This window comes from Choloepus didactylus, chromosome 3 (genome assembly GCF_015220235.1).
Source record: "Choloepus didactylus isolate mChoDid1 chromosome 3, mChoDid1.pri, whole genome shotgun sequence".
In the NCBI taxonomy this organism is placed as follows: domain Eukaryota; kingdom Metazoa; phylum Chordata; class Mammalia; order Pilosa; family Megalonychidae; genus Choloepus; species Choloepus didactylus.
The window spans coordinates 52246523-52262873 of record NC_051309.1 but is presented as its reverse complement, the minus strand read 5'-3'; the positions used below and the strand labels follow the sequence as shown (position 1 = coordinate 52262873).

General features: G+C 41.1%; 1 protein-coding gene across 2 annotated transcripts in view; it reads left to right on the top strand.

The window, feature by feature from the left end:
* Positions 1-1458: 1458 nt before the first annotated feature.
* The window catches only part of TEC (tec protein tyrosine kinase), a 121598-nt gene continuing 106705 nt past the window's right edge, over positions 1459-16351 (top strand). The window contains exon 1 of one of the 2 annotated variants that reach the window (XM_037829755.1): positions 1459-1494. The gene's annotated coding sequence lies outside the window, so the exon portion shown is untranslated. The remainder of the gene's footprint in view (positions 1495-16351) is intronic. The other variant, XM_037829756.1, reaches the window with a different exon arrangement.

Here is a 16351-nt window from a genome sequence, read left to right as displayed (position 1 = left end):
TCAAGTGTTCCGGACTCATGGAACTTCTGTCAAATTAAGCACATATTACTACAATTATATAACTGTAACTCTCTATACACACACAACACAAACACATGCTTTTTTTTTTTTTTTTTTTTTTTTTTGCATACAATTTCAAAAGGGCATGACCCCTGCCCCCTTCCTGTCAAAGAACCCCTGCTCAGAAAAGTGGAATATTGTCAGACTCTTTTCTGGGGTTATTGTACCCATCAAGCCAGAGACAGTATAGGAAGGTACTACTTTGAAGTCACAAAGGAGCCTGCGGTATAGTAACTATTACTTGCACTTGCCATTCCCAGGGTCCAACGCATCTTTAAGTTGATTGCCTGTCCCATCATTCAGGACTCAGCTGCACTGTCACCTCGTCAGAGAGGCCTCCACTCCACCATATCTAAAGTGGCCTATATTTCCTGATCACTCTCAATTCCATCACCCTGCTTTAGTTCAGAAAAGGCACTTCTCATATTTGAAATGCTTTATTTATTTATTTTTTTGCTGGCTTATTTATTGTCTTTCTCCCTAGACTGGAAGTTCCTTGGGGGCAGAGCCTCTGTTCTTTATTCCCCATGCCTGGAACAGTTCTTGGTACATGGTGGACACCCAAAGTTTTGGTGAGTCAGGAGAGCAGTGGTTAAAAGCACCGACTTCAGAAGAGGACCACGTGGATCTGAATTCCAGCTTCTCAATTTACTGGTTGGGTGACCTTGGGCAAGTTACTCAATTTCTCTATGCTTTAGTTTCCTCACATTTAAAATGAGAGATTCTAAGATACCTACTTCATACAAGTGTTATTGATATACCTAAAGTACTGTGCTTAGAACAATCCCTGTCTTCTGTCAGTGTTAGTTCTTACCCTTCATGAGTGAATGAAGTATTAGTGCGTTAATAATGAGTGCACGTGATCCTATAAGTGTATCAGAAATGTTCCGTTGTCCTAGCTTTGACAGCAAAATGACTTATTCTTTTTGTAATACTCGTTTGCTTCGCTCCACTACACCGCGTCACCCGCCCAGCCCGCCACCCATGTACGGAAGGGGAGGTGCGTTCTCCGACAGGGCCCCAGTCACCCACAGGTGGCACTGCTCGGGGTTCTCCCCAGTTGGGGACCTACGAGCCCTCGGGTTCTCCTACGAGAGGAAGCTCTAACGCCGCGCCAAGGAGCAGAAGGGACGCCCCGGTGACTCCCCCGAGACCCCAGCCGGGACGCGGGATCCGGGACCAGTGCGGCCTTGCTCCCTCCGGCTCGAGGGGAGAAACGTGGAGAGAGCAGTGGAACCTTGAAACCGCCGCAGGACCGTGGGAACTTGACGCCACAGGCCGCTGGGAGCTGGGGCGGGGCGAGCGGGGGCCGGGGAGGCGGGGCGAGCGGGGCGCGGACTGCGGGCTCTCTGCGCCAGACTCTCAGCTGCGGCGGCGGCGCTGGCAAGTCCTCACACCCCACGGAGCTCAGCGCAGCCGGCGCGCTCCAGCCAGGTAAGGGCTGCCGGCCGGCAGGGGCGGCGGGGGGACTGCGGCATTCCCAGCGGAGAAGGTCAAGACCCGGATGCGTAAGGTCGTTTCCACATCCCCAGAGACTGACCCTCTTGGAAGTGGGCGGATTTTCACCTCTCCGGGCCTCTTTGAGCCCCGGCGGGCCGCAGTAGGCGAGGATCCCCCTACGCCCCGCCTCGGTCCGGGAAGGAGGGACAGGTGCGCGCCGCGGCGTGGCCGCGCCTTCCGGGCAATCGCCGCCTCTCTACGTCTCGGACTCCGACCCTGGGCTGTGCTGAGGTGCAGCCGCCGGCTTTTCTCTTGGGTCCCAAGCCTAGGTCGTCGTCCTACCGTCTAGTTCAGCGTTAGGTTAACTTCCCGACTGAGCTGGCAGAGTTGATTCCTTCTCTCTGGGCGGCAGCGTAGTCTTGATTGAAAGTCGGCGAAATCGACGGAAAAGTTCCACAGTTGCACGTCCTAGTGCTTCACTCCTCCCAGGCTGTATATATATATGCATTTGTGTTTGAATCTTGAAAAACAGGAGATCGGCGAATTCCAGGGAGTGTTGCATTTACCCTTAGATTCTAAATTCCCTTCTGATTTGATTTTTTCATGGAAGAATAACACGTTGCTGTGTACCAGTCTCGGACACAGTGTGATCTATTGTCATTCTTCGGAAACCGTAATATTTGATTAGAAGGGTTGATCTCAATATAAACTTAGAATAACAGGATGACTGGTGGTGAAGTGGGTCTGAAAATTATCCAACATAGTTATTGCTTTGCGCACATGCTCTGTATTTTTCCATTGAATGCCCGTTTTCCTCTTAGAAAATTCTGATAATTTGCTCCCTCCTGGAAGATTCTCCCCTAAAGAGCTAAGAGAAAAAATAAACAGCACATTTCAGAAATAAACTTTGGGCTCTAACAGGTTAGTTGGGTACTGGTAGCTCCTTAGTCCCCAAGAATCATGCATTATATGAAATGCCGTGACTTACAGGGAAAGGGAAAAGTATGTGTAATTTTCTCATCGTTTATTTGAAAGTATTGCTTAATTTAGTTACATTTTCAGTGTTTAGGAAAGACTGGTACTTCCCCCCATACTCCAGTTAATCTGTTGATCTGTTTTACCACTCTTGACAACTCAGGATACTTACTACAGAGTGTTCACGTTAATGATCTTGATTCTTCTCACAAGGGTGTGTACATTCTGGTTTGTGGGACTGTATAGGGCAAGTGTTGTAAATATATGCAAATCTGAGTTGTGTTCTAGTTGGCAATGCCTGTGTTCCATATAAGTCTTTATACTAGAATTTTCATACCTTTCAAAGTAGGACAGAATATTAATGTATACTCTGGACTTTTCAACCTGTTTACCTGTGTATACTGTATCTAGATAGCGATTATGTTTCTTCACCGGCTAGTTGCTCAAGGGTAGAGCTGTGTTTTAGGAAACCATGATAAAGCTCAGAGAATGGCAACCATGGTCCCTGAAGCTGACCCTTGACAGGGTAGTTGAAGGGATTATGGGCAGTGTCTGGCCCACCTTTATGCCTGGAGAAGAATTGCTGGCCTTCTTGCCTTCCTCAGCTAACTACTTCTTTCCTCCCAACATCCTGTGGGCATCCAGAGTGCTGGGAGCCTCCAACCCCACCTCTGCCTACAGGTTCCTCCTGGCTGACCAGGTTGGTTGGTGCCTTCCTGCCCACTCCTGCTCTTCCAGCTCCCTGACTTCCATCTGACCCCACCCCTCCCTGATTTGCCCTCAAGGAGAATCACCTTATTATTGTCCAGGGCAAAGAGACTTGGCCCACAGGGTGGGCAGGGGTGGTTGACCTTGACCTGATGTTTGGTCCACAGTGGATGCTTGGTAATTGTCTGTTGATGACAGTGTCCATCGTTTCAGAGACCCTACAGTGCTTTCTTGTCCAGGCAAAGTGGAGTAACTGAAGTCGAACTCTGATCAGCAACCTCCAGGGCCAGCTGCTTTGCTTGGACCAGGGTCATAAATTGGGCATTCACTCTGTTAGAAAGTAGCGAAATTGACCCATCGTCATTGGCAATTGTCAAAATTCCCTGTACCATGTGATTAAACCATGAGAATAGCTTTGTTGAAAAAAATCCAGATGAAAGGGGCTTAGTTGTTGCTTCCATTTCTAATATTGGGCTTGCCTTTTTGTCTCTGTCGCTGGATCAGTTCCTCCTTGGACTGGATTGTAACTGTTAATTTACTCAAACCAGGTTTGACTGCTCCGATGATCAGATTCTCCCTAGCTCTTGTGGTCTATGTTTTCCTTTGTTTAGAGGAAACAAGATTGGAATTTTTCAAAATGAATTGTTACTGGGGACCCAAAGAAAAAGCCAAAAAAAAAAAAAAAAAAAAAGGAAAAGAAAAAATGGAAAAGCATAAGAGAGAACATAATGCCAATGTGTTTTATTTTGTTTTGTTTTTTAAACTTATCCAAGTTACGTGGGCACATAGTTTAAAGAATCAAATAGTTCTCCTATAAGGTTTGTTGTGAAAAACAGCCAAGAAGCAACTACTTGCAACTGTTTGAGTTGGTCATTTTGGTATTTATTGCTTGTAGTTGATAATTCTTTATTTTTTTCAGTATTAGGCATTATCTGTTGATTTTCACCAGAAAGATGATGACTTCTTCCTCCAACCCCCAACGCAAGCACAGCTCCCTATCTTCCCATCCTTTCAATGAGCAATAGTTTTAGTTAGATCAATAAATTCATAGCTAAGCCAAACACAACTTTTGTTTTTTCTGGAGTTAATAATTGCTTTGTTCATTTGCTTAGGTTTCTAAATAATCGTTGTTAATTCAACGCAGAACTCTTAACAATTTTCTAAATCTTCCCTCAAATGCATTCTATCAATTTCATCTTCCTGAAGAAGCCTCTCCTGAGTCTTCTGGCTTGCTCTAACCTGGACTGGTTGCCCACTCTACATGGGATATAGCTGTCACCCTGAGGGTCTTCCTTCATCACCACACTGAGGATTCTTGGCATCTCTTTCCTATGATGAGTCTCCTGTTACCTGTAGCCCATGTCTTCCTCTGTCTTTGTAGACTTTCTTAGATGGGAGAGCACATCCTCCGGGAGCTTCCTGGGAAAGGATGCATGGAAGGTCTATTTTTTGAGACTGGGAATGCCTGAAAAGATCTTGTTTCTGTTGATGTTGATTGTTTGCTGAATATGGAATTCTAGGATGGAAATAATTTCCTTTTGAATTTTGAAGACATTGCTTCATTGCCTTCCAACTTGTGGTGTTGCTGTTGAGAAATTCAAAACTGTACTGAGTCCTCATTTTTTGTTTGTAACCTGTATAACCCCTCTTTGTTTCCTCTGGAAGTTTATAAAATTTTGTCTTTGCTTCCACAGCCCTGAAATTTCATGATACTATGCCTTGGTGTGGGTCTGTTTTCATCCATTGTGCTGGACGTTTGGTGGGCTCTTTGAATCTGGAAAAGTACGTCCTTCAGTTTTAGAAATTTTCTTGAATTACCTCTTTGGTAATTTTCTCCTCTCTATTTTCTGTAATGTCTCTTTTAGAACTTGTAGTTCAGATTTTGGATATATTGGACTGGGCCTCTAATTTTCTTACCCTTGCCCCCCACCCCCACCCCCCTTCCCCAAATTTCCATCTATTTCTTTTTTTCCACTTTTGGGGAGATTTTCTTAATGTTATTATCTAGACTTTCCATTGAGTTTTTCAAGATTGTAATTATATTTTTAATTAGATGCTCTTTTATTTTCCTGAATATATATGCACGTATATTTGGGTGTGTGTGTATTTCTTTCTTGTTTTTGTTTCACGTTTTCAGTTTCTTCCTTTATCTCCCTGAGGAGCTTAATGATAATTCTTTGGGAAAATTTCTCCCCTCTGTCAGACTCAGTTTCCCCCAAGTTGCTTTTTTGTGCTTACTTGCTTAGGTCTCTATCTTTCATGTTAGAGGCCTTTCTCATATTTCTAACACCCGTGATTTTCTGCTCACATTTTATGGGGGATCAAAAAGCTGAAGGTGTGTGGTTGAGCTTGTCAGCTAGGAACTTCATGTAGGGGGATCTGGCAGGGCTTTTATCTGGGGAACGTCTGATGTCATAATGTTTAGGTGTTTCCTCTTGGGTAGGTGAGAGTTCTCAGAGAAGGTTCTGCCAGATTCTTCCTGGAGGGTGGAGGAGGCCTAGCTGTCAGTGTTCCAGGAACTAAGAAGGCTGGACATTTTAGCATCCAGTAAGCAGATGTTCACATAACCCCACCCTACTGTTTTCAGCAAAATACTCCCACCCTCAACTGGGCCTGATGTACCCCAATCCAGGACCCTCTGTTTTACCCTCTCCAGAGGAAGGAGAAAAAATACCTCCAGGTGTTTTGATGGAGTGGAAAGGGGGTAGCACCACCAACTGCTCAGGGTGGCTACAGGGATCTGGGGGGATCTAGCTACATTTTAAAGAGACTTTCAGTTAATCCTCTTGATTTTAGCCTCACTTTTCCCCTGCCCCAGAGGTTCCAGTTGTCTTTTATTATTCAGCCTTTTGAAGATTCTATGATATAAATCTTTGTTCTCCCTCACTGCACTAAAATGTGTGAATTGTCTCCTCTCTCAATCTTCCCATCCTTGTGGGTGTGTACATTAGAGGAAAAAAAATCTCTTTGCTGTCATTTTAGTGGGATTTCAGGAGGACAAGGAAGTAGAGGTTTTTGTTCAATCTGCCATTAATGCCTGGGATACAGATTTCTTAACCAAGCTCTACCTAGAGATGATTGTGGTTCAGCCATGGCGGGGAGCTGCTCTTTTCCCTGCCTTTAAACATTTGCTAATCATTCCTGCCGTATTCTTTCATGGAGCCTGGCTTGGATCTCAGATTCCTTTTTGTAACATTCTAAGCATCCACTGCCAGTTCATCACAGTTGTCTTGGGGGGCAAAACCTGTGTCTACCCTAGCGTGGGTGGTACATAGTTTACTGGTCATACAACCCCTGTTCCTGTTTCTGTAATCCGTTTGTCTAGGAGTACTCATTCTGTCACCTTGGCCTCTGAAATTCTTACCTTTTCATGAAGCTCAGCTTCTGTAAGTCTAATATTATTTTAATCTGTACAATGGGCCAAGTGTCATTGGTGGCCATATGGCCTCAGTGGAAGTTGCCATTAATTCCTTCTGGAAGCCACCGTATCACACGATTGCCTTACCAGCAGCACCTCATGGGTGATCACAACTTTCCCAGCCCCATTTTACCTGTTGAATCATTCCTCAGGCTCCCATAAGGTAGTGTTACCTACCAGCTTTCTGTCCCAATAGTTTACAATGTCAACATTACTCGTACTTCTTCTGAAGTAGGAAGAGCATCATTCCCAAATCATTGTATCTGTACAGAAAAAGCGAAACTAAACTCCCATGAGAGCGGCTGGGCATTGGGAATACAGAAGACGTGAATGCTGGAAATTGCTAACGTGGCGCAGGTGCAACAGTGACTTGTTCTCTGGAGGATGACATGGAAAGATAAGGTGGTTAGAAAAGGTTTATTCAGTGGAACCCGCTGGGTGCCATTATGAGCACAAACTTGGCCCATGGGAACAGCTGCAGCATTCATTCCCCCTACTGAGCTTCCGCAGACATCCTTCCCTTTTCTCAGTGGAACCTTTGAAGTCATTACAATTCTTAGTTTTTTTTTTCTTATGTTCTAAGTGCTTCACATAAGTTCTTTTTATCTTTACAACTGGATTGTAAACTCTCCCAGGGAAAACTTTTTATCTCATAAATACTTGATTGACTGCACTGAATGAATTTTCCAGATAGTTTTGGACACTTTGCAATTTAGAACAAAAAAGATGTTTGATCATAATTATCCAGTTTGTGCCCAGCAGCCTAAATTCATAAATTCTTGATTAGGCTTTCAATTCACTTTGGCTATATAGACTGAAGCTAGAGCATTCTATTTGATTTTTCCCAAGTGTATTGTTTCTCATGTTATTTAGAAAATATTCTTCACTGAAAACATTCTTGAGAGGACAATAATTTATTATTATTATTTTCCACCCACATATTTCTCAGCATAACATTGTGATTGTCTTGTTTTTTTTTGGCTAAGACAGTGGCTTTTGGAGGAGGGAGGGAGGTAGGTGCAGATTAGTCTGGTGAGTTTTAAGTTTCTGAAGGAGGAAGACCTCTATTTGGATTTCAGCCATATGTATATACATTTTCCTTTTGTAACTGCATGTCCATTTTTCAAGGCGAAAAGCTTGTGAAGCACTTAACTATGGAATATTGAAATGACAGACTTCATCTAGTCATGTACTGTATGAGTTACTTTTAATGGAAAACTGTCAAATATACCACTACCTTTATCTTTCACTTTTGTGATATTCTAACCTGATTTAATAGGAACAAATTTTATCTTTTTGTCTTAGAGTTGCAGCAACGTCTTTTCTTTTACCGTTTCCTTAGAAACGTTGATATCCTTTTGAAACCCAGTGTTATGTTTCAACCACAACTTCTCCACATGACTGCCCAGAAAATAAAATTATGGCTTTTTTTTTTTTTTTGCCTACAAAGGAGTGATTTAAAGGTTTATTTTTCTGCAAATGAAATTTAAGTATGTAGTAAAGTTAGTTTTTACTAGTGGGGTTATTTTTGTTTCTTAGAAGGCAATTGGCTTTCTTTTTCATTTTTCTGCTTCGGGTGATAAAATGCTAGACATCCAGGGGAAAAAACCCTATTTATCTGATTTCTGAATACAGTCAGATATACAAATTTAGATATAAATGCCTTTTAACTTTTTAAAAGGATTTTCAATTTGTCTGTCACATAATTAAACCAGTTATAGAAGCATTTCATTAAAGAGCTGTTTTACACAGGATCAGTAGTAGTCCAAACCAGAAGATGTTTTTTGGGCTTAGCGCTCCCCTAGGCTAAGGAAAGATTTCTGGGGTGTGACCAATGTTCTTAGAATCTCATTGTGCTCATGGGACCCTCTCTGCCATCTAAATTGTTTTGTGAAGTTTTATATTTTTATTGTTAAAAATTTAAACAATACAGGAGTTTACAAAGAAGAAATGAAATATAGTACCGAGCCATTCCAGAGAGACTCTTTGTGGAACCCATCTCAGTCATTTCTGTTATCCTGTGACTTTTAAAAAAACCTTTAGCAACTTTCTAGAAAATAATTACCCTAAGGAGCATTATGTGCAACTCCAAATTCTATAATCTTTGTTTATATACATGCAATTACTTTTTGAGGTTATAATTGGTTCATGCATAATGCTGCTTGGGTAGCATTATTTTACGTAGACTTTTTCTTGTAGAATTGATTATCAGTTTTAGTAGCTGGGTGATGGTCTGTCATGTTATCATATAATTATGGTAACGTATATATTCTATAAAATACCCTTTTTCCCGCTTTTGGAGATTATTTCCTTGGCAACTATTTCTCAAACACTCCTATTGGGATTAAGAACCTTTAGCTTCTATTAATCATTGTTAAAAGGAATCAAACTAATAATTTAAAAAGGCTCACCAGATATATAAAGTTAAATACATTTTCTGTTATTCTCTTTTTTGACCTTTTAAATCAACATCTCCTTTATGTAAGTGAGGACAGAAGGTGTAGCTAGAGCTATTGAGGTCATGCTATACACTTACAGTTCAGATAAAGCCAGAAGAACCTGACAAATCCATTGCAGAGGCTGTGTTCTTGCTGCTAATGTCTATAGCCTCATTTCATTTTATTGGGTTTCTGGTGGGAAGTTTCCAGGAATCAGTAACAAAAGGCGCAGAGGTTGTGATGGTATCCATGAAATTACATTTGATCGTGGTGCCTAGACCAGGGTTCATGAACCTTCCAGTAAGCCAGAAAGGCATCAGAAGTCCTTAGGGAACTCCCATAGTCACACCCATTTCCCCATTCCAGGACTGCATGACTAAGCAGGGTTCAGCAGCATGGCAGGGCAACCAGCAATATTAGATAATTTTGCATTAAGTAGTTTCTCGCTAAAGAACTAGAGTAGAATGAATTCCTAATTAGATTTTTCCTTTGACTTCTTTTTCTGGGTATTACATTTTAATGTTTAAAGCCTGGGCTGAATTTCTAAGCCAACTATTAACTGGAATTATGCTCCCATGCCTCTATTCTTTGTTTAATGCCTCTATTAAACAAAGCACAATGACACATAATTAACAGTCCACTTCAGAAAGATTCATGGCCTGATGCTTGTAAAGGACTTTGAGCTTTTCTCAGTGTTTTATACATAGTCATGAATAACGAGATGACTTGCCCTGTTTGGCAAAGGGCATTATGTATTATGCCTATTTTGCAGATGAGAAAAGGGAGCCTCACAGAAGATAATGGCTTGCCAAATTCAGAGGGTAAATATAATTTAATATTTGTGGAATCTTTCTTGGACCTTGTGAAAAAAATAGAATATAAAATAAATTCTGCACGATGTGTATGTGTAGGGGAAGTGGAGTTTTGAGCAACAATAACCTTTCTGGGGGTTGTAAGTGACTATAAGCTTCTTCGGAAAGGGGAATCATGTTTGATGAATCCACTAGAGTTCTTAAAGAGCATTAAATAAATATGAAAGCCACGGTTAGCCTGTGATTTTCAAAGTGATTTTGAAAAGACTCCATATCAAAGGCTATTAAGTAAATTGAGTCAGTGATGCTGGGAGAAGTGTTTTCATAATCAGGAGTAGAGAGGGGGCTGAAAGACAGAAGAAAAGTTAGTTATAAATGTATATTTCTGAGGATACAGATGTGACTGAACTAGTCTAATTATATATTTTAAAATAAATGATGTAGAAGGGGGAGTATACAGTGTATACCTAAACCTATTGGGATGCTGACAAGCCAAGCTGCTGACCTCAAGCCTGTGCAAAATGGCAGGAAATTGGTAAAGAATGCATCTAAGTAAAATGAATCCATCTGTACTTGCAGAATATTGAGTTTCCTATTTTTCACTCAATAAAGGGATTTAGGTATTATTGTTAACTCTTGCCTGAAGATATGCACTAAGTGTATGACTTAGAACAAAAATGCTAACTAAATCTTGGCTGTTGTCGTAAATAATTGAGATGCCGTCTTTCCTGTTTTTGTGATAGTTTGGCATCTATTCTGCTGTTTTCATCAATGTACCTTAAAAACATAATGGCCATAAAGAAAAGCAAATAAATTTATCAATGGAATGGAAGGCTGTGTAAAACACCCTCTCATCAAATTGTTCATTTTAGAAAGATAAATGCTGAGGAGACATATGGCCCCATTTTGTACAATGGCATTCTCAGCTAAGTAATACAAGGGAAACTATTCATTTCCACTTTCTTTATTCCTGAATAGTGAATCCCACCCCACTCCCACCCCCCTCCCCTGGCCCCATAAGATGTGCCAGGCTCCAGGTACAGTGCTTTACATGGATGATGTCATTTAATCCTTCTGACAACTCTATGGGGTGGACAAGATTATTTTTGGCATTTTATAGATGAAAAGACTGAAGCTCAGTGAGGTTCTACACCACTTGATGAGTGGTAAGTGGTGGAGCCAGAGTGTAAAACAATGCAGTCAGACTCCAGAGCTCACTCTCATGGGCTCTAGTGAGCTATATTCACTGAGCCATGTGCCACTCTTCTTCCTTTCTTATTTTCCTTCTGGTAAACAGAGTTGGGCAACCAAGAAGGAAATATAAAGGTCTGCTTCAAACGAAATCAAGGCCACCAGTTCTTCTGGGTATCATCCCAAGCTCCTTAACCCTGTAGATCTTAAGATGTTTTCATAGCAGCTTTGTTGAATAGAAGTATTCTCTGAGCCACGTATGTAATTTAAAATTTTCTAGTAGCCATATTAAAAAAGGTAAACAATTGAAACTAATTTTAATAATACATTTAATCTAACCCAACATATAAAAAATTATAATTTCAATACATATAATCATAATCAACATAATAATAAAAATTTATTAATAGAAATTATGTATGCACTGGACATGTGCACTATAATGCAGTATCTTATGCAGTACCACAGATAAAGTGAAGTATATTCCTACCAAAAAATAAAAGTTGTGGTTAATGAAAAATATTTTATATTGCTTCAGTTTAAAAATGAAATTAATTAAAATTAAATAAAATGAAAAATTTAGTTCCTCAGTTGCACTAGCCACATTTCAAGTGCATAATAGCAAATATATGACAAGTGGCTACCATTTTGGATAGTATTATCTCTATTGTAAAAGTTATTCTCTGTCTCTAAAGACTCAAGGATTCCCAGATACTTCACTCTGAACTCTACTCTGTCACCCTTCTCAGCCAGCGTCTCATTTCCCCTGCCTATGCTCAGGTCTGCCATGTACAGTTGTACAGGTTGTATGCTGCAACCCGGGATACCATTCACATTGTATTTATAGTAGTTTTTTTAATTTCCTGCAACAGTTATTTGGAAAATGAAAGTAAAGTCTTTAAAGAAAGAGACATTTTTTTCGTGACTCATGCAAAGGCATTTTGAGGGGATGGTGGTGGCCCTCCTGTGCCGCCTTAACATTCTAACTGTTGGGCCTATTTGTTGTTCTCCTGTATGCTCAGCACTGTCTGTCAACCTTCCTTTCTGCAAAACAGTGTCACATAGCTGCAGTCATTCTTCATGGTAGTTTGCCTTGAAGCTGTGTGTGTCAATTCATAACTGTATCCTGGTGTCTGGCACACAGTAGATGCTCAGCACACTTACTGATTTGATATATTATCTCAGTTTTAACTTGTGGGCCCCCGTATTGTGTCCTGAGTTGCCCTTAATGATAACTTGACCCAGGGCTGATTTTTCCAATTGCTAACAGGGCTCTCTCTTTCATTGGTCACAGCTGACCCTTCATGTGGACCCTTGTTCTAATAATAACAATTGTCATTGTTATTATTACTAATAATAGTTACCATATATTGAGCACTTACTTTTTGCCAAGCATCGTGCTTCGCAATTTATGTGTGTTACTTCATTTAATCCTTGCAGTTGTCTCTTGGAGGTACGTTCTATTAATATCTCCATTTTACAATGATGAAACTGAGGCATTGAAAAATGAATTAATTTACTTGAAGCCCCACTGCTGGTAGTGTATAAGCTGAAATTTAAATCCAGTTCTGTCTGACTTCAAATCCCTTCTGTACTTTAAGTGCCAGGACTGGGCTTCCCTTTTTGGTATCTGGGATCCCACTGATAAGTTACCATGCTGAAGTGGACATTTGTTATTTGCACTACTTCTTTCCTTCAGGGACCCACTCTGTCACCAGTTCATGTGGGTTGGGTGGTTGACATCAATGCTAGGGATGGTCATGTGAGGTTTGACCAATCTGAGAAGTCCCTCCATTTGGCCAAGTGATTGATTCAGCGGTTAGTACATAATCCAAGCTGGCTCAATCAGGGCCCTTTTCTGCTGTATTTTAGGAAAGGAGGTTGTCTTCTCTGGGATATTTTTGCTGTTAGAGTGATGTAAACTGGAGCTCCTGATGGCCATCTTTTCCTGCTATCTGGAGGAAGCTATTTGAAGCAAGAGAGAATGAGGCTGTCTTGCAGAGAGAAGTAGCTCTGAACTGTGATAGAGCACAGACAGCATCATTTGAACCACAGGAGGATTTCGCTGTGCCTGAAGCATCCTGAGACTTCTCGGGTATGTGAGCCAATACATTCTTTTTGTTGTTGTTTTTTACTTAAATCTAGCTGTTTGCATTCACAAGAGCCCAACCTAATATAGAGACTTTTCGGAAGTTGAATATTTTTGTCCTGGATTCCACATTGCCATTCTCTGTCTCTCCTTTGGAAGAGTTCACTACTTCTCGGGCCTGCACTGTGAATCAAGACCTTTGATCTCTGTAGACTGTTCAGCTTTCTGTTGCAGGTTTCCAAGCCTGGCCATAGTGGAAGGAGGAACCACACCCAGCCCCTCTTCCCACAGCTCCCTCCATCCCCTGGCACAGCCCACACACAGAAGGGGGTGGGATAAGGATTGTGCCATGAGTAGAGCATTACATTAGAGAAATCTGTTTTTCATGGACATCATGAAAAACTACTCATCAACCTACTCTTTGAATGCTGATCAAAGATTGTTGAATGCTAAACTCATCAGGGTTCTGACACCAACTGGGATCTCAGCCAGCTTAGGGCAAGGCCTTGCCTCTTATCCTGTCTCCTTGGCTATCAGCCTTTCTGATCAGCTGTCTCCTAATATACTTTCAAACCCCCTATGATTGTGAACTTCCGTCCATCTGCTGGCTTCCTTCCCAAATCTTTCCAGTGGCCTTCTGAGAGCATTGTTCCATTGTGAATCAACTCTCCCACACGCCAACCTTCTTGCAGAATAACACTCCCTTCCCTGTAGCTATCTCCGCCATAGCCTTCGTTTGGCTTCCCTTTGCTGCTTCCAGGTCATCACATTTCTACCCTCATGCATGAGCCCTTTCTCCTTTAGAGTTCAAGCCATTCATGTAAATACTCTCCCCGTCTCTCCTTTTGCCATCAACCTCTTGGTCTTTCTCCTTGATAGGTTCACCTGGTTCATGTCTTCTTTCCCAACTCTGCCTTGTCTGCATTCATATATGCAACCAACTTTATATGTCTGACTTCAGTGAATTGTGGCCTTTGGGACAGTAAAAGGGACAGGAGGGAAAACAAGGGAGCCTTCATAAAAGAGAAAACCTGCCATCAGGACCTTGATAAATGAATAGGATCTCAACAGATGGATAAAGAGGGAAGAAGAGCCTTCTAGCCAGGGAGAATAGCTCGAATAGAGGCATGGAGATATGAAAAGGCCTGGTGTGTTTAATTGCTTGAACACTTGCAAATAAGTGATGGGAAATGAAGAGGATGCCCAGATTGGATTAGACTTGAATATGTTTACTTAAGATTAAGAAATGACCCTAAGGTGGGTCCAATGGGGAGAATGCAAGAGAAAGAACAGCATTTATTATAAAAGGGAGAGGAAGTACTTGGAAAGTTTTCAGGAGTGGGATGATCTTGTACATGACAAGTTTAAAACTTTATTGAATTGATTATAAAAGAGGAAGAGGAATAATTAAAGCAGTTTAAGAAAGTTCATCCTAAAAGCATGTAGATAGAAGAGATAGTTGGATAAGAAATGGAAGGATATTCAGAGCAGGCTGATGATGAGGGAGGAGGGAACAGGGCAGAGAAACCAGGCAGGAACTGAGGTGTTAACCTGCTTGTTAGGAGACAGAAGATATTGAGTCCTTGTCTGATAATGGAAATTTAAAGGGGTGGGTTGTTGAAAGAAAATAGTAGCTATCTGAAAGCAGTTTAAATGAGAATAAAACAGCTGCATTACTAGCTATGAGTCAAATTATAGGCATACTTTATTTTATTGCGCTTCACTTTATTTCACTTCACAGATATTGCATTTCTTACAAATTGAAGGTTTCTGGCAACCCTGCATCAAGCAAGTTTATTGGTGCCATTTTTCCAATAGCATGTGCCCACTTTGTGTCACATTTTGGTAATTTTCGCAATATTTCACACGTTCTTATTCTATCTGTTATGGTGATCTGTGATCTTTGATGTTACTCTTGTAATTGTTTTGGGATGCCATGAACCTTGCCTATATAAGATGGAGAACTTGATCAAAAATTGTGTGTCTGACTGTTCCACCGACCAGCTCTTCCCTTATTTCCCTCCTTCTCCTCAGACCTCCCTATTCCCTGAGCAGCAGCACTACAGATATTACCCCATTAATAACCCTACGTTGGTCTCTTCAGTATTCAAGTGAAAGGAAGAGTTGTTCATCTCTCACTTTAAATCAAAAGCTATAGAAATGATTAAGCTTAGTGGTGAAGGCATGCATGCTGAAAAGTAGGCCTCTTATGCCAGTTAGCCAAGTTGTGAATGCAAAGGAAAAGTTCTTGAGGGAGATTAAGATGTTACTCCAGTAAACACACAAAGGATAAGAAAGCGAAACAGCCTTATTGCTGATTTGGAGAAACTTTTAGTGGTCTGGATGGAAGATTAAGCCAGTCACAACATCCCCTTAAGTCAAAGCCTAATTCAGAGTGAGGACCTAGCTCTCTTCAAGTCTGTGAAGGCTGAGAGGGGTGAGGAAGTTACAGAATAAAAGTTTGAGGTTGTTCATGAGGTTTAAGAAAAGAAGCAGTATCCAAAACGTTAAAGTCCAAGGTGAAGTAGAAAGTGCTGATGTAGAAGCTGTGGGAAGTTATCCAGAAGATCTAGCTAAGATCATTGATGAAGGTAGCTACACTAAATAAATTTTCAGTGTAGACAAAACAGCCTTATGTTGGAAGAAGATGCCATTAAGGACTTTCATAGCTGGAGAGGAGAAGTCAATGCCTGGCTTCAAGATTTCAGAGGACAGGCTGACTCTCTTGTTAGGGGCCAATCAGCTGGTGTCTTTAAGTTGAAGCCAATGTTCATTTACCATTCTGAAAATCCTAAGGCCCTCAAGAATGATGTTAAATCTACTGCCCGTGCTCTGTAAATAGAACAGCAAAGCTTGGATGACAGCACATATGTTTACAACATGGTTTACTGAGTATTTTATGCCTGTAGTTGAGATCTGCTGCTCAGAAATAAAGATTCCTTTCAAAATATTACTACTCATTGACAATGCACCTGGTTACCCAAGAGCTCAGATGGAGATACACAATGAGATTAATGTTGTTTTCATGTCTGTTAATGCAACATCCATTCTTCAGCCCATGGATCAAGGAGTAATTTTGGACTTTCAAGTCTTATTATTTAAGAAATATATTTTGTAAGGTTATAGTGGCCATAGGTAGTGATTCCTCTAATGGATCTGGGTAAAGTAAATTGAAAATCTTTTGGAAAGGATTCACCATTGTAGATGCCATGTGGAGCAT